Source organism: Enhydra lutris, unplaced genomic scaffold (assembly GCF_002288905.1).
Source record: "Enhydra lutris kenyoni isolate GAN:26980312 unplaced genomic scaffold, ASM228890v2 scaffoldscaffold68, whole genome shotgun sequence".
Taxonomy (NCBI): Eukaryota; Metazoa; Chordata; class Mammalia; order Carnivora; family Mustelidae; genus Enhydra; species Enhydra lutris.
Genome location: NW_019154152.1, coordinates 15,232,546 through 15,246,191, shown reverse-complemented (window position 1 = coordinate 15,246,191; position 13,646 = coordinate 15,232,546).

Below are 13,646 nucleotides of genomic sequence, written 5' to 3'. Positions count from 1 at the left end.
GGTCCTCCAAATCCTATCCAGGTCCTCCAAATCCTATCCAGGCCCATAGTTTCTCAGCATTTCCCCTCATTGCTCCCTGGCCCCCTTATCTTAGCCATAAGCCATGTCCTACCATGTCTTCTGCACTATTCTAGATAATAGAAGAAGAGAAAAAGACAATTTTCAAGGATCAAAATGAAACGTAATAATTATAATAGCTAATACTTATATAAGATTTGCTCAGTTCCTGACCCTGTTCTGAGTAGTCTTTAGTATTACCTTTTAAAATCTTCCTAACAATCCCACAGATAAAGGCTACCTTTAGCCCTCATTTACCAATATCGAAACTGACACAGTGAGATTAAATGTTTCACCCAAGGGCGTCCAACTAAGAAGTGGCTGAGTGGAGGCTAGAATCCAGGCAGTTCTGGTGCCAGGGGCCATGTTCTTAACTATTGTGCAATGCTAGCCCTGAGGAATGCAGGAGAAGGGGCCTGTGAAGCGCAGAGGGCTGAAGGCCCCACCGGGCTCCATTTCTCTCTGTACCTGGAGCGTGGGAAATAAGGCTTGAGAGGGATCTGCAGGGATAATGCCATCAGGGACAGGAAGAATTTTTAGGGAGTGACATGGGTAAATTGCAGAGAGGAGGACGGATTGACTGAATTGGGCAACACTGGCCGCATGAAGGCTCCTGTAGGGATTTGCAGTGATTTGGTTAGCAGCAATAGTGACGGAGAGGAGGGGACAAATTCACAGATGTTTAAGGCGTTGAGTCAACAGGATTTGGAGAGATATTGGGGAAAGAAATCCAGGAGAAGAGAATGGGGGATTGACTACTCCTGGGTTTCCAGCATTCCCAGCTGCCCAAAGGCCAGAAAATTAACCTTGCTGCCATGGGTGGATGGGGGTAGTCCTTCAGAGCAAGAGGCAGAGAAAGCATTATTGGGCAAGAAAATAGTCTGTGAGGACTTGAAAGGGCAAGAAAGGGGCACCTTGGGGGTTCAGTCTGTTGAGCGTCTGCCTTTGGCTCCAGTCCCTGGTCCCAAGGTCCTGGGATGGAGCCTGCTTCTCCCTCTCTCTCTGCGCCACCCCCCCTGCTCTTGCTTTCTCTGTCTCTTAAATAAATAAATAAAATCTTTAAAAAAAAAAAAAAAAGGATGAGAAATATGTAGGCAGAATGAGACATTCAGAGTGGCTGACCAGTGTGCAGAGATGGGGGAGAGGTGAGGACATTTATCAGAAATTAAGGATAGAAAGATTGAGGCCTAATACACTGAGATAAGGTGTTTGGGCTTTATCTTAGAGACAACAGAAGTGTTCGAGAAAGGGAATAACATGTTTCCATGTGTTAGGGAAAATAGGTTTCTGGTTTTTGGATTTTTTTCTTTGTAGGGGGCAGGACAGGGAGAAGAGAGGAATCAGGAAAATTAGCCTGATCAACCTTCTAGTTAATTAGGAGACTGTGGCAAATAATCTTGGCAAAAGATAAGACCATCAGGTTAAAGTGCAATACAGGTGCTGGGAAGTCCTCATTCCAGCCTTTCCAAAAGAAACTCCAAGGGCACTTGCTTCATGGAAAACTGAGGTTTACCAAGTCACCTCCTGAGCACGAAACACACCACACCCCAGGGGGTAAGTTGCCAGCATATGAACCATCCCTGCCTTTGGGTTAGGAACCGGAAAGTTGTTACAAAATAAATGTCATGGGGTTGAGTAGTAGTTGAATAGCCCTAAATTGATTGTTTTGTTTGAATGAGGTTATGGAAACATCAACAATAAAGTAAAGTAAAGACACTTTCCTGGTGAACAAGAATTCCTCCTTTCAACTGTGTCTACAAATTAAGCCCGCTGTCCTTCAACTTAGAAGAATCATTTACATTTGTGCCTATTCAGGTGCTGGTTTTCTTGTATCCACTGAAATACTGTCAGTTACCATCTAGATGCTGACCCAAATCTCAATCCAACCCAGATTTGTCTCCAGAGCTTTAGCCCTGGAGCCCTTACCCCTAATCAATTAGGATCACGTTTTGCTGCAGGTGACAGAAAACCAATCCCAGTGGCTTAACTAAGTTAGGGTTTATTTTTCTCAGATGGTAGACAGCCCAGGGCCATATAACAGCTCCACAATGCCAAAATCCTGTTTTTCTTCTCTGCTTCCCTTAGTATGCGAACAGCCTTCATCCTCATGGTCACAAAATCGCTTCATCTTATCCAAGCATCACTACTCTGTTTAGGCAAGAAGAAGGAAGAAGGAGGCGTTTGAGTGGATCAGTGGGTTTTAAGCCTCGGATTCAGCTCAGGTCATGATCTTGGAGTCCTGGAATCGAGCCCTGCATAAGGCTCTCTGCTCAGCAGGGAGCCTGCTTTCCCATCTCTCTCTGCCTACTTGTGATCTCTGTCAAATAAGTAAATAAAATATTTTAAAAAAAGAAGAAGAAGGAAGAAGGACAAGGGTAAAAGGCATGTGCCAGCTGGACCTGTCCATTGTTATCAGGAAAACAAAAGCTTTTCTGGAACCTCCATCCAGTGATGTCCACTTAGAGTTTATTGGGAAGAGCTGGATCTCATGACCAACTATCGAGTCTGGGAAGACTGGCAAGAGGGTCTAGGAGGATGGATATTTTAACAAGGCACATCACTGTCCCAAACAAAGTTGGCTTCTGTTAGGGAGGAAGGGGAAGAGGATGTTAAGGATACCAGCAGGATACCCCATAGACCTGCATTTCCAGCTGTCTTTTGGACAGTTCTCTATATTTGAGGAGGATCTCAAATTTAGTGTGTCATAAGGTGATCTCATAGTTTTCCCTCCAAATTGTTTTCGTTTCCAATGGTTTCTTACTACAGTGAAATTCACAACCATTGACCCAGTTTGCTAAAGAAAGAAGCCTTGACTTCTCCCTATCCCCATCCAGCCGTATCCAATCAGTTAGCACTGCTGTGGGCCCTTCGGTCTGTCCACCTCTTTCCTTCTCTCACTGCCATTGTCTCTGTCCAGGTCCTCATTGCCTGTGCCCTCCCTCAGATCCCTGAGGAAACCCTTGCCCCGTTCTAGTCCCACTGCTATTCTTTCCACTAGCTGCCAGAGGGCTCTTTCTTAAATTCAAAACTATCAGTGCCCTCCTCTGAATCATCACTCAATTTCAGTGATTTTCTACTACCTGTGGGGAAAAAGTCCAAACTCCCCTATGTGACCAACAAAGTTCTTTGTGACCTGGACCTTACCCACCTTTACGGCCTTGTTGCCACATATCCCACACTCCACTCCGGTCACCCTAAAATCCTTTTTTCTTTTTTTTTTTTTTTTTAAGAGTTTATTTATTTGTTTGACAGAGGGAGAGAGAGAGAGCTCAAATAGGCAGAGGGAGAAGCAGGCTCCCCGCTGAGCAGCGAGCCTGATGTGGAGCTCAATCCCAGGACCCTGAGATCATGAACTGAGCCAAAGGCAGACACTTAATGGACTGAGCCACCCAGGCAATCCTAAAATACTTTAAATACTCTTCCCTAGAAGAGTCACTTCTCTCACAGCTGGGTTTTGTGGACGTCTTCCCTTCCTGTCTCCGTAGCTAACTTCTTATCTTTCAGGTTTCAGACCACTCCAGGCTTCCTCCAGAAACTCTTCCCAGACCTGCCCTTGTAATTCCTATCCTTCTGCAGTGTGGCTGTCTGCTACTGTGGCTGTCTTCCTAATCAGCTAGATCAGTGGCTCTCAAACATATGTGAATACCAGAATTGCTGCCTGTTATGTTCCTTCAGAAACCTGCAGGGCGCCCTGCCCCAGTCTCTGGGGGCCCAGGAATCTGCATGTTGGGCAAGTAGCCTGGGTCATTATGAGACCCATGGTCCGGGAACCAGATCTTTAGAACACGGAACCAGAATTTAGGCAACCTCAGGGCAGGGAAAGTGTCTTGAGCCCCATCGTGTCCCTAGTGCCGAACACAGGGCTGGGAACAATCCTTGTTGGGCTAGCTCCAATCCTTGGTCCTTCTTCTCCTCCACATGCCCCACCCACATAATAATGGTGATTATTGGGGTGCCTGGGTGGCTCAATCATTAAGCGTCTGCCTTCAGCTCAGGTCATGATCCCAGGGTCCTGGGGTCGAGCCCCGCATCGGGCTCCCTGCTCAGCGAGAAGCCTGCTTCTCCCTCTCCCACTCCCCCTGCCTGTGTTCCCTCTCACGCTGTGTCTCTCTCTGTCAAATAAATAAACAAAATCTTTTTTAAAAAATGGTGATTATTACGTATAGGTAGCACAGACTCTTGTCAGATAGGCAAACACATGAACAAACAAATGAAAGTGATTCTCCTTCAGTGGTTCCCCATTGTCTGCGGGTTTAAGTGTAAGCTCCCTACCAGACCAGAGATTTGAATCCAGCAATGCCTCATGTTATCTGCGACTTTGAGCAATTTGCTTGGCTCCCTCACCTGAAAAATTAAGCGAATACTTGTACCAACCTCCTAAGGTTGCTATTATGAGTAAATGAGATAATAAACTTAAAACACTCAGGACAATCTCTGACACATAGCAAGAACTCAATACAAACTGATCATTTACTATAGTTACTGCTACTACTACTCTTTATGGAGTGTCTATTATGCTAGCCAGGCATTTAAGCAAGCTTTTTTTTTTTCAAAGATTTTATTTATTGGTCACAGAGAGAGAGAGAGAGAGCACACAAGCAGGGGGAGCAGCAGGCAGAGGCAGAGGGAGAAGCAGGCTCCCTGCTGAGCACGGAGCTGGATGCAGGACTTGATTCCAGGACCCTGGGATTATGACCCCAGCTGAAGGCAGACATTCAACTGACTGAGCCACCCAGGAGTTCTTAAGCAAGCATTTTTATATGCATTCTTTCATTTTAATTCTCTCAGACTAGCAAAGTAAAATCACTTTTCCACTTAGCAGATTAAAATACCCAGGCTTAGGGGTGCCTGGGTGGCTCGGTTGGTTGGGCATCTGCCTTTGGCTGGGGTCACGATCCCTGGGTCCTGGGATTCAGCTCCATGCGGGCCCCTTGCTCAGCGGGGAGCCTGCTTCTCTCTCTGCTTACTGCCCCCCCTGCTTGTATGCTCTCTCTCTCTCTTTCTGACAAATAAGTAAATAAATTCTTTAAAAATAAAATAAAATACCAAGGCTTAGAGAGTCAAAATAATTCATACAAGGTACAATTGAGAGCAAATGGAAGAGATAAAACTTGAACTTGGTTTTAAAAGAAACCTCGGGGCACCTGGGTGGCTCAGTGGGTTAAAGCCTCTGCCTTTGGCTCAGGTCGTGATCTTAGGGTCCTGAGATTGAGTCCCACATTGGGGTCCCTGCTCAGCAGGGAGCCTGCTTCCCCCTCTCTCTCTGCCTGCCCCTCTGCTACTTGTGATCTGTCTCTGTCAAATAAATAAAATCTTAAAAAAAAAAAAAGAAAGAAACCTCATTTTTATTAAATATAAATCAAGTTTGGGGGTCCCTGGGTGGCTCAGTCAGTTGAGTATCTGCCTTCGGCTCAGACCATGATCTCACGGTCCTGGGATGGAGACCTGTGTTGGGCTCTCTGCTCAATGGGGAGTCTGCTGTCCCTCTGTAAGCTCCAAACCAGCGCCCCCTCCACCACCACTCAGGCTCTCTCTCTCAAATACATAAACAAAATCTTTTTAAAAAGAGAGATAAGGGGCGCCTGGGTGGCTCAGTGGGTTGAAGCCTCTGCCTTCGGCTCAGGTCATGATCTCAGGGTCCTGGGATCGAGCCCCGCATCAGGCTCTCTGCTCAGTGGGGAGCCTGCTTCCTCCTCTCTCTCTGCCTGCCTCTCTGACTACTTGTGATCTCTGTCTGTCAAATAAATAAATAAAATCTTTAAAAAAATTAATAAAAAAATAAAAAGAGAGATAAATCAAGTTTGTCAACCATGTAGAACACGAACATTCATACACTGCTGGTGGAAATGTCAGATGAGAGACAGTCACTCCAGAGAGCAGTGGCTGGTGAAGGGGAAGGTAAAGATGTGCCCATAGCACGATTCAGCACGATTCACACACTCCTAGGAACATACCCTGAAAGCCCTCATATCTGTGTATTAGGAGGTGTGAACAAGAGTGTTTGTTGCCATGATTATTTATTGAACAGAAGGATGTTTAAATATAATCACATGTTTAAGTATAATCACAAAATGAAATTGTATACCGCAGGTATACTGAATGAATCCCAAAAACTTAAGATTGAGGGGAAGAAAAAGGAAGTTTGCAGAATGGTCATAGTAGGCTACAGTTCATATAAAGCTTATACCATGCAAGACCATACGGATGTACTAGAAGCATTGAAAACACACATTCAGTTAATAAATTGATAAGCCCCAAATTCAAGATGGCAGTGGCCTCTATGGGATAGATAAGAATGGAATTAGGGAGGTTACATGGAGACACTCGACTGTATACTTTGTTCCCCATTTCTTAAAGAACAAAAGAGCTGAAGCAAATATAGGAAAATACAAAGATGTGTCTAAGCTGTGTAAAGAGTACACAGAGTTTATTATATTATTCTATTTTTGTGTGTGCCATATTTATAATTTTTTAAAGGATTCAGTAAGAGCATACAGAATAGGGACTTTGGGATCCAGAAACATCCTTAATATTTCAAATCATTTCACCACCATCCGTGATGGCAGCCACCTCCCCAAGCCTCTTAGCTGTCTGGAGGGGGGCCTCCCCTTACAGGAACCTCAGTCATTGTCACAGGGACTGACCCGCGCCTGTGGACGCCATCAGCGTTATAATCACAAAATGACACTGGCATGACCTGGTGTGCCACTCCCTGCTGGCTGGGACTCCTGCCACAGGTGCTGCTGAGCCTAGAGCCAGAGTGGTAGGGGGGTGACCCTTCTGGAGCTGGGTCCAGCCAGGAAGCTCTGTAACTTGACCTCTGCTCCTCCCAGCTCTAGCCCAGAGGGAGAACTCTCTGTGGTTATCACAGGGACACCAGCCCCTGCCCCAGGCCCAGCATCCCTAATGCCTTGTACTGAGCCCTGAGCCCGTGGGGTCCCTGCTTCCGAGGCAGGGGCATTAGGAGCGTCAGTTGGGAGCGAGCTGAGTGCACAGTCGGGTGTGCACAAGATTCCCATTCAAAAATGTTTGTCTCAGCTTTCTCTAGTGTTAAGGGCTTGTAAACCACCGGAACTATCAGATCTGTATCATGCACATAAAAAGATGTGTCAGTAGGTCATAAGACTCAAATAAGCAGTGGGGAGGGGATGCTGAGGGGGGGTGGTGAAGCAGGTTACAAAGCGGTATGTGTAAATATGATCCCATTTTAAACACCCGCTTAGAAAAAAAGCCAGAAGTGAGTATTTATGTAAAGTGGGATTAAGAACGATTTTTTATTATTGACTATATTTTCTAAATGTTCTACTATGTTTTAATTGTTTTTTTAAAACTATTCTAGGTTCTTGGCTGAGACCCCACCTATAATAAAAAGGTAGCTTAACAAGAGAAAAACAAGTCCCCACAAAGGTATGAAATTCAAAGGCAGCCACGCAGTTGAGGCTTATATACCTTGCTAAGCTAAGGACAAGGACCTGGGTCTGGGATTTCAAAGGGGAGGGACCCGGGAAGGCGATTCACAGGAAGGTGAGAAGAGCAAACGCTGGGCGAAAAACCCTTTGCCCCGCCAAGCAGGTGAAGTCTTTCAGATGAAAATGTGATCTTAGGTAATAGCTCCCTCCCTGGTTACAGGTTCCCTTTCTAAACTCTTTTAGGTAGTTAAGGGGGAGATAAAAAGCTTTTCCTGAATCTGCTGGGTCTTGATTGCTTTCAGCATAAAACAATCCACTTGCCAAAGTGACATATTTTGGGTGGCATATTCTACCCGCCCCTGCCTTGTTAGGTTTAAAAAAAAAAAAAAATCACACCGGTAGAAAAAAATGCACCAAATACCAAAAAAGTACTCAAAAAATAAATCTTCCCTTCATCCCAGTCCTTGATCCTCCTCCTCTGGAGGAGGACTTTTGTCTTCAGAACCACATTTTATAATCAGAAACTAAGGGACATTTGCAAGGAATGAAGTATTTGTTTCTGGGTTTGTATCTCCCATGAACACACTGGGGAACTTCTAAGGGCAGGAAAAGAAGTCGGGCTTGGCAATCAGAAAGGGCTCTGAACCACAGCTCTGCGACTAGTGTAGTCTTGAGCAAGTCACCCAACCTTTCTAATTCTCAGTTTTCTCATGTTTGAAACAGAGATAGCTACCCATCCCAATGTTTGTTGTAAAGATAAGATGAGATTGTGTGTATAAAGCACTTAGTGCTGTTGCACACATCTAGACATCCAGTAACTGCCAGCTGCAGTCATAATAATAATTAGCACTGGTGTGAGCCACGTGACTTTGTGAGCTAGGGGAACTGACCGACTGCCTAAAAACCTGCTTTTTCCCCTCCTTTCCCTGCTTCTGTTCTTGCTAGAACCTGCAGTCCCACTTAGCACATGCATCAGAATGCAAATAGTTCATATCCTTATTGTAAGGGACAAGGAGTTAATGCTTTTTTAAAATAGATAATATCTAAGGAAGGACTAGGTGAGAATGAGCAGAAGCAGCTATCACATGTGATTTCCAGACCACCCAAGCTAGGCTAGACATCTCGACGATCACATGCCTGGGCTCCAAGGAATAACACCTGGACCCTCGTCTTTATTCTAAGGGGTTCCTAGATGCCTTGAGGGGACAGGTACACCAGACCACAATCCTCAATAAAAACCCTGAGATCCCCGAACAAAGACCAGACATTCTCCTTTCCTTTCTGGGTCTCCCAGACACTCTGTCTGCGTCTGCACTTTCTCTCTGTACCTACAATAAACTCTGCTCTCACTTCTTGCTGCCTGGTGTTCCATTTCCATCCTGTCCACATGGCCAGGGTTCCTCTTGACTAGTCCTGGGGGACCCCTTCTGGGTCCTAGGACCTGGCCTTCCCCCATTGTTTGCACTTAGTTAAGTCTTCAGAAATGGACTGATAGACCCTTTGTTGTAGACCATTTGTCGGGCCTGGAATCATTTCTGAGATGAAAAACAGCTATAAAAAAATGTCCCCTGAGGGTCATGGGGCCTTCAAGGAACCACAGACTCCTTTGTAGCTTGGTAGCTGGTGGGTGGGGAAAAGAGTTCAGTGTGGGAGAAGGAAGGCTGAAACCACGTTCTGTAGCTAAAGCAGGCCACATCAGGCTATGGGCAAACCCAAACATATATGCTCTTAAAAGTCTCAGAGAAGGCAAGCAACCAACCAGAGGAAAATAAAGAACTGCGCCCAGGAATGAGGAAATTAATATGCATTTGTCCTTTGTGCTGAACCCACTGTCCTCATCTTCTGTGGGTGAGCAATCCCCTGCATGCACAGACTAATAGTTTAGGGCAGAGAACTTGGAGGATTGGATTATTGTCATAGAGATTAGTCAGAAGGGTACAGTGGGGCCAGGCGAAGGTCTCAGTTTACTGAGCCCTGACTAGGTGTAAGGCAATTTATACACATTTTTTTTTTCTTCCTATGAATCTTCATCACCGTGTGAGGCAGATGTCACTGCCTCATCTGCAGATGAAACTCTCAGGATTAGTAAAGCTAAAGACTTGATTAAAGTCACGCAGTTACTAAGTGATAAAGCTGAAACTCAAACTCGAAGTCTGGCTTACTCCAAGCTACCAGCCTTTTCCACCCCGCTATGCTGACTTGCCAACTGCCATGAAGATTTCTGTAATGGGAAAGCAAGGGTTCTCATTTTAGAAAAGTTGGATTCAGTTCTGGAGACTTCCTGTGTGGACCAGGGCAAATCATTTGGTATCTCTGGACCTTGGTTTTTCTTATCCGCAACACAGAGATCATGACACCTGTAGCACTCAGGGGCTGGGCAGATCAAATGGGTCTGACAGTGCTGCTTCCACTTGGAAGAGCTATGTGAATCTTAGTGCTTGTTATTGGGGGTCAGACTTTTAGGAGGTCTCTGAAACAATGCCCAGAAAGGTACCAGATGCCTAGTAGGCCCTCTGCTTGAGCCTGCAGAGATGAGATGAAGGGAGTGGCTTGGCTGGCCCAGAACAGGAGGGCTGTGCACAATATTTGGTACTTTAAAGCAGATCAGTAAACATTAACTGAAATTAATCCAAGCACAGCATGGGAAGTGGTTTGGGTAAAAATGGATTCTTTCATTAAATATTTGTTGCTCATTCTGTGCAAGGCCCTGAGCTGAGATCTGGGAAGATAAAGGAGAATAAAACAGGTCCTTTATAACATGAGATAGAGGGGTGCCTGGCTGGCTCAGTCAGTAGAGTGTGTGACTCTTGATTTTGGGGTTGTGGGTTCGAGCCCCATGTTGGGTGTAGAGATTACTTAAAATCTTAAAAAAAACTTAAAGTAATAACATGAGATGAAAAGTGCTAAATATCACTAGGGAAAACTTCTCTGGAGCTGCTGGGGAAATAGACATGAAAGACCAGACCCTTGCTCAATGAGCTCCCATCTGGGAGAGGCTTACGCTACATCCCAGGCCAAGCAATCAGGTTCATCACAGTAGGGCAGAGCTGAGAGCTGTCAGAGGGGGAGGGCAGACTCTTGTCTGGGGGCAAGAGGCTGAAGGATGGGGAAGGTGGGAAGGGGCGGGTGGGAGGTTAAGGTCCTTGGCTCTTTGTTCTAATTCAGTGAGTGGTCAACATCAGTTCAAACAGTGGACAATGATAGGTTTTAGGGATGGAGAGGAGGGGACAGGGAGGAATGAGGTTGGGAAGGAGAAACTAGTGACATGCTGGGAAGAATGGGATACAGGGGTATCATTGATATGGGGAGATACAATGTATAAAATCTTGCACTTCTTATTAGATTCATATCCTTAATCATTTAAATTTCTGAACCTCAAGTACTTTATAAAATGAGGCTAATTATTTGTACTTCATTGGATTGTTGTAAAGAATGAATTAGACTGGAACGCCTGGGTGGCTAAGTCAGTTAAGCGTCTGCCTTCACCTCAGGTCATGATTCCAGGATCCTGGGATTGAGCCCAGCGTCAGGCTCTCTGCTCAGCAAGGAGCCTGCAGGAGTTTTGTTGTATCATTGTTTTTTATCCTTTATGCATATTTTTATAAGTATTCTTTTTTACATACCTAATACAACTAAAAAAAACCACAAAACCCTGTCCCATCTAATACCAACTGCTATAAATTACATAGTAGTTTTTTGAAAGGGGCACCTGGTGGCTCAATCCGTTAAGGGTCTGACTCTTGATTTCCACTCAGATCATGATCTCTGGGTCCTAAGACCAAGCCATGGGTGGACTCTGTGCGGAGCGTGGATTCTCCCTCTTGCTCTCCCTCTGCAACGCCCCAACCCTGTGCCTCCCTGCTCACATGCACATATGCTCTCTCTCTTAAAAAAAAAAAAAAAAAAAAAGGAAATAAAATAAAATGAAACAAGCAAATTTAGGAATTAGTGTTGAATGATTTGGCTTATTATGAATTTGCTTCTGGCTTATTAACCATTTGGCAAAGCGATGGTTTGAGGAATTATTCATTTGGGCAGCTGGCTTTCAGTGATGTGCTTGTTGGAAAATTGGCCTGGAATCTGGTGTTGAGTAAGATCAGGGCTATTAGAAGGAAGCAAGGTGGCCAAGCCTGGAGAAGTCTAGAGAAGGAGAGGAGGAGGTTTGTGGGAGGCTGGCTGAGTCCTGAAGAATGAGTAAGCACTAACCAGTTCTGTCTATTCCACTCTTTCATAGCCCTCAGAAGTGTCCGCTTCTCTCCACCCCCACAGCCAGCCCCCAGGTCCAGGCTCCTGGCATCTGGCCTCTGGTCCCCGACTGTGCAGTCCTCCTGATGGGCGTCTGACATCCATTCTGACCCTCTTCGGTGCACTACACCAGAGTCAGAGGGAAATTTCTCATATGTAAATCTGATTTATTTGCCCTGCTTGGCCACCATTCAAGGGGTTTCCATGGCTCATAGGATAATAATCACAAATAACTTCATCGCTTATTGGGACAATGGAAGGAGTTAACACATGTGAATCATCTAGAAAAGTGCCTGGCAGAGTGTGTGCCACACCTGTTAGCTCTTAACAATAGAGACAAGGCTGTTCTCCTTATTTCCACCCTGCACAATGTGTCCTGTTTCACCTGGGATCTTTACCCCTAATCTCCAGGTACCCCTCACTTGTCTTCTTGACATTCTTCTTCTTTTTTTTTTTTAAGATTTTATTTATTTATAAACAGAGATCACAAGTAGGCAGAGAGGTAGGCAGAAAGAGAGAGGGGGAAGCAGGTTCCCTGCTGAGCAGAGAGTCCGATGCAGGGCTCCATCTCAGGACCCTGGTATCATGACCTGAGCCAAAGGCAGAGGCTTAACCCACTGAGCCACCCAGGAGCCCCTCTTCTTGACATTCTTAGAAGACACCATGTTCCTTCCTCCTTCAGGAACTAGCTCTTTGGGACTTCGCCACATGGTGACTTATTTGTTCCGTGATCTGTCTTGAACCCCGCTGCCAGCTTCCATAGACAAGGTGCTTCTCCAGGGCAGGGACAGTCTAATTTCTCTCCCTGTCCTCAGTGCCAAGTACAAAGTGAGCATCAGCAAGCTTTGTCAAAGAAAAGAATGGACACACTGAAGCTCTGAACAGGGGAAGCTAGATCCAGAGCTTACAGATTTCCTGCCCCCTCCCCCCATCATGGTAACAAAGCTGATTTCCCACCATGCTGGGCTATCAGCAGCTTGTGTGACCTGGTCACTGCCCAGCATTCTGGGGGTTGCAGGGGCATTTTCTGAGGACTTTGCCACTGGGAGCCACTCAACCGAAGCCTGAGCAGGAGTCCCAGGACAGCTAAAGCTAAAGTATCTTTTCGTTAGTGATGGGCAAGTTTGCAGAATAAGAGGCAAGAGACTGTGTCAGCCTTACTCAGATCTTGGAAGTTGTCCTGTGCCGTTCCACACTTGCCTTCCCTCAGTCTTCAGAGACGGACTGACAGACTGTTTGTGTCTATGTTGCCCCCTGTTCATGGGTCTCCCCCATGTGTGAGCATCGTGTGAGCCCTCCGTGAAGAGGGGCACTGGGAGACAGAGCCAGGAGCCGCTCAGAGCTCAGTGCTCTGGGGAGGAAACAAGGCAGATACGAGAACCATTCCCATCAACACCGGGTACCAATGGCCCCCACAGGGATCTGACCAGAACCGTAGCTGCCTCTAAGGAGCGTCTGGTGCACAGAGAATGCCAGAGGTTTGTAGGGCAAATATATGGCAAGGGTGGAGGGTGCTCATGTGTCAGCCATCTCCTCCTGCACAGACGAAACTCTCGGCAGAACTGGGTTTGGAGGCATGGACAACTGTTTATCACATGACAGGGACAGGAAGGGCAGGTGGGGTATCATTTGAAGGAAAAGGAACCACATATGCTAAGACACAGAGGCCTGAAGCAGCACAGGGTTGCTGTGGTATTATAAGCACGACTGGAGGAGCACAAGGAAGTGTGGAGGGGGGGCTGGGGCATGGGGGAGCAGAAGATTAGGCTGAAGAGGAAGGCAGCTTTAAGCAGTGGCCTTGGGGAAGCTAATAAAAGGTTTCAGCCCAGGAAAGGCATGATGAGATTTTCGTTTTAGCAAGGGCACTCTGGCAGTCTGTGTGGGGCTTAGAAGGAAAGAAGAGAGACAGCTAGGAGGCTGTCATATTGATCCCAG